The sequence below is a fragment of the Stegostoma tigrinum genome, chromosome 5, assembly GCF_030684315.1.
Source record: "Stegostoma tigrinum isolate sSteTig4 chromosome 5, sSteTig4.hap1, whole genome shotgun sequence".
Lineage (NCBI taxonomy): Eukaryota > Metazoa > Chordata > Chondrichthyes > Orectolobiformes > Stegostomatidae > Stegostoma > Stegostoma tigrinum.
In genome coordinates this window covers 87,873,575-87,883,345 of record NC_081358.1, presented here as the reverse complement: position 1 = coordinate 87,883,345, position 9,771 = coordinate 87,873,575, and positions in this window count along the sequence as shown.

Below are 9,771 nucleotides of genomic sequence, written 5' to 3'. Positions count from 1 at the left end.
GAATATTGAAGCATCTACCCTTAGTACGTAAATCCTCATCCTATTCCAGAAATTGTTGGAGCACTGGAACATCTCTTGATGAGTGACATGAATTAGACTGTTTTACTGTATCCTTTTTATATCACTAATTGCTGTGAATGTGAGCTGATAATGGCATTGTGAGCTCATCAGACATCTTGGATCAGCTGAACATCAAGCCCAATGCTTTATTTCTTTACCCAATGAAATTTAAGGATACACAACGAAACAGATCAAGTGATGAGATAAGAATGATGGTGATTCAGAGTCAAACTGGATAAAGGAAGAAAAAGAAGTTGTGTGGCATGTCAGCATCATATGTAAAGTCACAGGGTCCTCATAAACTGAAGGACCATCTCTAAAGGTAATGGCACGATTAAGTTATAGTACTGCTGTAAATTCACGTATGACACATTTTGGGGAGGCTCATGGCAAGATGGTATTATTTTTTCATGGGTGGAGCTAATATTAAACAGCACAAATTGTTCCATCATTAGTGACAAAACAGAATTCATTGTAAGTACAAGTGTTAACATTTTTTCAGAGTGCAGTAAAGGTTAAAAGTTAGCCCAGGTCTAGGTAACATCTGTGACCTTATCACAAAGTATCAATCACAGCCCTTAAGAGGAATATTGCTACAACAAACAAAATGGTGTTAGAAAATGTCAACAAAATAATATCGACTACAAAATATTATTCTAGCTAAGTGGAAGTTTTTGGAGATTTAATTGCACCTCACAGCATTTTGATCATTTCTTCTTAACGTAATAGGATATATTTTTAATGTTTTGAATGTGTTTGTGTTGCTTATTTTTGATTGACAAAAATTTGGTGTTTTTTGTTACAGGTGACAAAAATGGTAGCGTCCAGTGGTTAACAATGAGGCACATGAATTGTCTATACAGTTCATGATTATGCATGTAAATGACATTTCAAGAAACAATCAGTTGCATTTCCCCTAAGATTAAGGATATAATGACCAAAACACACTAGAAAACCAATGAATATGCGAAATAGAAAACTAATGTTTAAAATAAACATTTAATGAATTTATTTTAGGTACCAAAATCAAAAATAGGACAATTGCCAGAGAACATGTTGGATATTGCAACGATAAGAGTACACTATAAATAAACATAATTCAATGATTTTGCTTGTACTTTAATAGGCATCTCTCTACCAAGGGTTGTATAGATTGAATCACTTGTAAGAGTGCGACATTTAAATCCACAACCCCACAGAAATCCCATTTCATTAGCTAACATAACAAATTATTTGTTGCCAGTTCTTTGCACCAGTAAAATGTGCATAGACTGATTCCTCACCTATTTGTCACTTCTGCACATTTTGACAACAATGGCTGTGTTGTCAGATGTCACTATTGTTCTTTTCAGCAAACAAGGGAAAGATAAGGTGATGAACAGGGAGGTAATGTGACGAACAGGACAGCAGTGCTGACAAATGTTTGAAGAATCCACGGTACTCTTCTTGAAAGTATTCTGCAACATGAGTGGTACAGAGATTAGTTTTGAAACAAAAATTATATTAGAACTATGGCCTTTGTTTATTAAAGTGTAGTGTCTTCAACCATCATCTGACACCTTCTATGACATGATTAAGCATAAGTGTTAAAAACAAAAGTTCGACTGTCAGATTTTTTCCATTAAGTGAGGTTTCCTCAAGTGACAGCAAATATAGTTGACAGATCTCTGCTCCTAGTACAAAATTTCAGTCGACAAAAGCCTTGAGTAATTAATTTTCAGTGAAGAGTTAATAACATTTGGATCAGATAATTTTTAATGTGCTCTTTCCCTTGTTCCTTTTTATCCTGTTTTGACCTTAAATATTGTCATTCTTCTACTCAAGCTGTAGGCCTTTCCTGAGAAAACTGCGATCCATGAAAAATTAATATACTTTTGAAAACTAAAATCTGGAAAGAGAAAGAACTATTTGCAACAAAGCATGCATTCTGTTTTCAAACTTTGAATGTTGATGAGTTGGATAATTATTATTTTATTTTAATCTGTTTTAAATTTTGTAAATAGAAATACAGTATCTCTTTCTCCAATTAATAGATGATTGCTAATCATGCATATAATGTGGTAATAAATCACACTGACAATGAAAACATTTTTGGCCGTCAATGGTCTAAGCTGAGTTGGCAGCTTCAATGTTCCAGATGATCAGGTTTGGAATAATCTGGGGTTAGTAACTGACATCCAGTGATGCCACATAGAATTGTACCTCAGACATTTGGCCTGCTCAAAATCTTAAATACGCCTTCCTTCAGCAATCGTATGCAGACACATAGATCATTTTGTGACTTTTGAATGGACAGCCAACAGAGTAAATGACTAGATACAAACTTTGGAGCCCTCAGAATGATTTGTATCTGCAGTTATGTTGTGAATATCAAAGGGATAGTTGATTAGTTTTCAACCACAGAAATATCAATTGAGTGGAGTTGGATAGTATAGTTGAAGTGAATGGGTGCACAAGATTGCCTCTGGAAGTTTATCACTGGCCAAATTGGGAGCGTAGGAATTCCTTAATGCCGGTTTAAACAGGCTACACATGCTGCATTAGGATTTTGCAATATAGTGCTTTCTAATGGTAGCCCTGAAAGAGACCACTGAAAGCTGCTGAAAGAAAATTAAGACCTGATTGTGTTTTTGTATACAGCTTGACAAGCTGAAACTAAGACTGATTATTGTGGCTGCTCACTGCAACAACGAGCCGCTATTGGCCCACAGTCATCTCATCCCCCCGCACCTTCATTTCACTTCCCCGAGATGGGCAAGCTTCGTCTCTGAGCCAGCTGATTTTGGGAAGGTCTGCAACAGTGAACCAAATCTAGGCTACGATCGCCATTCTCAGCTCACCTGTATTACACAGATGAGGCTATAGGCCTTAATTTCAAGCAAATCACAGACCTCGGTCATTGGGCACCCATTCAGTCTGTGTCACCTACTTCACTCTGCCCTTCAGAGCTAGAGTTGACCTGTAGCTACCATATTAAGGGCAGGTTTATATGTAGCAAAAACGTTCTCTATGTTTTTTCAATGATGATCATGAGTCTGCAGCACACAGAGATTTGGGAATTGACAGACGTTTGGTTTCTGGCCTTCTGAATGAATAAGCCAATGGTTACCTACCAACTCTCCCAAGATCTCAGCTAATTTTAAAATAGAGTTGCCACACTCGCATTACAACATGTTTTACCAAGCAATTCTCTTCCAATGATACTCTGTTGTTATGTGTTGGATGGGACTACACTCATTTGGTTCCATTATCATCTTTCCAACTGTAACCAGAGTATCAGTTGTATGACTTTTCTACACAATTCTCTGATTAGCAAAGCCGAAGGGGTTTTGCAGTTAGCTATCTCTGATGTCTCCCAAGTAATAATATTCAGCCAAACTTCACATTTATGAACCAGCCCTCAGTGAAGACATGGCATTCGTTTTCACAAATTTGCCTTTGACACGCAGTTGTAGCTTACCACCATCTCTTCCCCCTCCTCTGCTGATGCAAGGTTGTCAGATTATTTGTCCAGTACTGGATAAACAAAAGTTAAATATTGGGCAGGAATATGGGTGAAATTTAATGCCTCTAGAGGGGGCTGGTTTGAACGTAGAGATAGCTTTTTATTGGGTGCAAGAGTGCTGGCTTCCCACCTCTGCCTCGTATTAATTCTGGATGGGAAGGTGCAATGTCAGCATTCCTGGCCTGGTACCACTTGAGGTCCTTAATTGGGGAACTTAAGTGTCCCATCCTATCATTGGCACTCTTCAGTCAGTGGCTGGTCTGGCAGTTACCACACAGGGAGCCAGAAAGCAGACCATGTTCAGTTTACTTTAGGGGCCCCAATGAGTCCAGGGAAATGGTGGAGGGGCTTCCTCAGCCAGATGCATAACGTCTACTTGAGGGGTCCCAGAAGCAGGAGAGGGAAATGGAGGTCTGCTGAAAACTACTTCTTGCTTTATCATCCAACCCCAACACCAACACTACCCACGTGTGGCCCGGCTTCATTACTGATCCTAACCAGCAGTTACACCTGCTCCACAGTGAGTGAAGGGGGCTCTATCCAAAGGAAGTAATGTGGGCTCTGAGAGCATTACTGCCTGGATCCATCCGTCCTCTTCTGACCCTGCTTCAAACTCCCTTCTTTTTTCTGTCTCAAATCCACACTACTTGCCAAATGTTTGAAGCTGAAGCAGACCATTTGGAACATTGCTGTCATATTTGACCCTCAGCTTCCAATCTCACATATGCATCGCTACTAAGGGTAGAAATTTCCTCTCCCAAGTGTCGAGAACAATAACAATGAGTTAGTTAAGCAAGGGTTCAAAAATCTGATAGTTGCCACTGAGTTAACCTGTTACGATTAAATCCTCCTTTCTCCAATGGTGCATGTGCTTCCTCATTATCAGATGATGAGCAGCTTATGTACATGCATACGCTCCTCTCTAATTACCCTAGTCACCAGAATTGACATCCCCTTCTCAAGTAGCCTTAACCGGTTGAGATACTTGATGCTTCAGAAACACATTTCCATAAACTAAGTGGGACTGCCTCCAGTCCAGAAAAATACGCAGGTTTTGTGACTCTGCTCTTTCTCTTCACATTGGATGAAACCATTACAAAAACAGTCGGAGCCCTCAGGCTGACTCAGGCATAACGTCTCCATGAACTATCATCCCACCAACCGGGTAATTTCAGGCTCTCAGGTAGCGCATTGGCTGACCAAGTAAGGTCACACCTTTACTCTAATTTTAGCATAGACAGAAAAGCAGGCAGCTTTTTGCTGAAAGGGGAAGTTTAATGAATAGAAAAGACAGGCAGATCGCAGGAAAATGGTAGCAATCATTCTGAATTTAGACTACATGACAGTGCATACAATAGAGCTATGTCAATGATAAAGATGCAGTGGCAGCAAATATTGTGCAAGTGGCTGAAGAGCCTGGCAATCTGTGAAAGGGAAAGGGCAGGCATGTTTAGTCTGGTAAGGGTAGATTTCAATAGGTCATTGGGCTTTGCCAAAAACAATCCAGGGTCTAGGTTATCAGAGATAATGGGAACCGCAGATGCTGGAGAAACCGAGATAACGAAGTGTGGAGCTGGATGAACACAGCAAGATGCTGCTTGGCCTGCTGTGTTCATCCAGCTCCACACTTTGTTATCAGGGTCTAGGTTATTCCTAGTTTGAGGGGCTGGCCATCATCAGTAAATCAATTGGTCCAGTGCAGTTCTGAGGATTCAGTGTTTCAGTGAGCTTTAGACTATGGTCAGTGTTGGCACTGTGTCCTGGCCTTACTAGTCAGTAAACCATAGTCCTACCGCACAATCCCTCTGGCTGTTCATCTCCTCCTACTGAATGTTATTTCTGGCTCCCATCCCCTACTCACTTGGTAGTTTAAATCTAACTTAAATCTTCCCCAGTGCTATCAAACCTCTCCAAGTGGATGTTGGTTGTTTTAACAGCACAGAGCCGCCCATCCTCATTGAGTCTCCTACACAGAATTGACATTGTCAAGAGCCTTCCCACCAGGACAGTTGACAGCAGCACTCCAAACATTGAGTCTTTCTTTCACATATTCACTTGCTGCCTTGATCATACTGAATGTTTTAGTATGTTTTCACTTAGAGGATGTTAGGAAGCTGGAACTCCCTGTCTGTGAGGGTGGTAACTTTAGAAACCCTCATAATAAATAAGAAATATTTAGATGTACCCTTGTGATGCCAAAGCATTAGGGGTTTGTTCCAAATGCTGAAAACTGGGATTGGAATAATTAGGTGTTCTTTTTTCACCGGCGCAGACTTAATGGGTTGAAAGACCTTTCTCTGCGCTATTGACTTCTATGACTCTGTGAACCTGTTGAAATTTTAGGAATTAATAAGTAGTTAAATATTGGAGTCAAGATTCAGAAGAAGTCTTGGGGAGCGGAGTCAATTAAAATGTTACTGGCTCTGTGTTGACAGAAGTTGTGAAGGACTTGGGCGAAGCCTACAACTGTTAGTATTTCATGCAGCAGAGAGGGCAGAGTTGAAAAAATCTCCAGCAATATTTTCTTTGTCGAACTGAAATAGATTGGAGCTCAGGCAAAAACCTAAGGGTAGGGTTGGCTCAGGAAGCTATCTGTCAGTGAAGAGCTAGAACAGGAGATTGACCAGAACAGGAGCCATTATTGAGTCAATCCATGACACAATAGTTCTTGAGAGAAAGTATTGAAGTCAATTGACAACAGTGAAGAAATGAAATCCTTTGTTAAGTTGAATATAATTTGATAACCCACTATGTCATTTACATCCGGACAAAATTGCTGAAAATTCCACAGTGTCTTTCATGGTTGCATTTGCTATTTGATGTGTGCTGTGGGATGTTTAGTCACAATCTGTTCTCCAGATTTACTACATGTTAATTATGAGTGTTAGAAATAAGCTGTATGAGTATTACTCTAATGTACCCTAGGCTTCACACTTTGTCTACTTCAGAAATAAAAATTACTGGTCCTTAGACTGTAGCATAAAACCAATGGTCTGGGATCAAAATAAGAGTCTTTGAGGTCACAAGGATCACAAGACAATAGGGAACCTGTAGACTGCAGACTGGTTGATAAGCTATAGGCAGAGCCTGATAGTCACTACAGTGAATGTAAAGTCAATGCATCACCATGTTGACACAAAAATCAACTGCACAATAAGATTTCAACACCAATAATACAGCAATCAATGTGGAAAGAGTAACTACTTTAAAAAAAACAAAATAACTGCGGATGCTGTAAATCAAGAACAAAAACAAAGTTGCTGGAAATGCTCAGCAGTTCTGGCAGCATCTGTGAAGGCGAAAACAGAGTTAACTTTTTGGGTCTGGTGACCCATTCTGAGGAACATTAACTCTGTTTTCTCCTTCACAGATGCTGCCAAAACTGCTGAGCTTTTCCAGGTATTTTGTTTTTAAAGTAGGTTAGAATTCAGGGCTGGAATGTCAGGCTACCTAAAGGAATATTACAGTAATCAGGAGTGGTAATTTCTAATCAACCTGTTCAGAGATTTTACAGACTCTGGAGCAGGTCAGATTGAACCCAGGACTCCTGGCTCAAAGGTCCCCAACATTCCTTAGGCCATCATCGTATGAAACAAAAACAAATTTGCTGGTAAAGCCCAGCAGGTCTGGCAGCATCTGTGAGGGAAATAAACAGAGTTAACATTTCAGGTCTGGTGACCCTCCCTCAGAACTTCTTATGAAAGACTGGCTGAGAGGATCTTGTACCTTAATTATTTTGTGATCTTTGAGGTCAACAAGACTCAATGGAACATGGCACATTTATTTCAATAACTCATCTTTCTGATTTGATGAGGAATACTCTGCACTATCCTTACACACAATACAGGGCACGTAGACAAGGCCCAAACAGAACATGCTCGAATAGACTCTGCAATGCTGTGCATGTAAGTTGAACAACAGCTTCCAATCAACTACATAGGATCTTGGAGATGTTGCAAGGTTTCCTTCAATCCTGACTGAACCCATTCCCAGGCAGATTAGCAGTCTTGACCTTGTACAGGGTGTCCCTCAAAGTGTCCCTATGGATTTAGCATGAAGCAGCTGCCAGGAGGTGTAACTCCAGAAAACCCGACCCCAATGGTACGATAGGATCTATAGGGAAGATTATCAGGTCTACAGAAATAGACCCTTCAACCCATCGAGTTTGCACCAGTCAAAAGCAACCACCAAAATATTCTAATTCCATTTTCCAACCTTTTGGACCTTGACATCGCAAGCACACATGTTTAATGTTTATTAAATGTTATGAGGGCTTTTGCCTCTGCCATCATTGCAGGCAGTGAGTTCCAGATTCCCATCACCCTCTGAGTGGAAAATAAATCCTTTTAAACTATTTTTCCCTTACCTTAAAGCTATATCTCTGGTCATTGATCTCTTCATCAATGGGATAAGTTCTTTCCTGTCTACACAGTCTCTGCCCCACATAATTTTCTACATCTCAATCATGTCATCCACCCCATCCCAAAATATCTTCTCTGCTTAAAGGAAAACAACCCAGCCTATCGAATCTTTCTTCATAACTAAAACTCTCCAGTCCAGGTCAGTGTGAGTGTTTTATCCTGAGCACTTCCACTTAATCAGGTCACTGCATCGAGAAGGTAAGGCAGCAATATATGTGCCACCATGAAAGAGGATAGCTGTTGTGTGGAGCAAGATCTCCAAGCTCAGATACAGTTATTTGTAAATGACAGGCAGTCAGTGCAGAAGAAGACTAAGGATGTCCTGAACTATCATCTCTCATCATTGCCAGCTTTTGGATCAGTGTCTATGGCCATAGAATATGGGTTGCAATCCCATCCCAATACCTCTGAAGGTTGCAGTTGGCCTTAATTTTTCTGTCAGCGGATTCTTTCAGGGTGTCCTTAGAGACATCTATATCACTTTGCAGTTGTCAACTCAGACGTCTTTCCAAAATGCCACTGATGCTCTTTTCACAAAAGCCCACCAATTTATCGTGCTCCCCCCCTCTTGATGTGGTCATTCAAGTAGTTCACACCTTAGGATTCTAAAACATCAGTGGCTTTCCACAGGTATAGTATACAATCAACCCACATGGCTATTGTTGAAATGATCAGTCAAATGATAGTATGTTGGACAATGCTTTTATTACTCACATGCAAGTAGATTCAACCACTAAGTTGTAGAAAATCAGGCAAGTCTGAAACAGGTAGTTACACATAAGTTGAGTCCCCTTTATTAATCAATTACATTTTAATTTCATGCCTTAGCAACACAACAGACCAATCATATTCTGACTTAGTAACATAACATTTCATCAGTAGATCATCTGCCTTAAGCTCTTACAACATCAGTTAGCTGGAATCAGGAGTAGTTAGCATTAGCTTGTGAACATGCTTAGCTGTCCTACTTTTCTGGCCCCATTTTGATTCTTTCTACACTATCAGATTGCTCTATTGTCAACCAACAGAAAAGGATTCCACTCCCTTAGTTTTCAGATCATTTGTGACCACATTAGCCAGATATTGCAGCTTTGTGCAGGTTATCCAAGTAACCCACACATCCTAGACAACTCATAAACACAAGGCTCTCTGCTCAAGCAAGGACAACTACTGAGTGGTGAGGTGTACATGCTCCACACGTAGCTAAAAACACCTCTAAGAAATCCTCAGATTTATGCCAAGGATCGATACCTAGCCATGCAGGGCCATAATCAAGCAGACCGCAAGCCTCCTGGTGGTGAGGTTCCAACGTCTGGACTGAACAGGCAGAACTACATAATACACCATGATAAAGATATGCCACATCATTGTGATGAGCTGTGCCTACAACAATCTCAGTCACCAAAGGAGAGATGTGTTGTATAAGGAGGAGATATGAGTGAGAAGGAAGCTCTGAAAAGGAGGATGTTGATCAGGAGCATGAGATAGATCAGGATGACAATCAATGAGGGGAAGGTAGGTCAATGATCCACCAAGCCAGAGAGGCTAGAGAGAACTGTGGAGCCATCTACTTCCAGGATGGCTGAGAGTTTCTGTTCCCGTTATCATTTTTTTGCAATAACTGTCAGGCCCCTGCATTCTACTGGTCACTTTCCTCAAGGGTTGGCCTATTTTTCAGCTGGATTCATCTATGCAACACATTTATTAGAACATAGAACATAGAAAAGTACAGCACAGTACAGGCCCTTCGGCCCACGATGTTGTGCCATGGAATAATCCTAATGC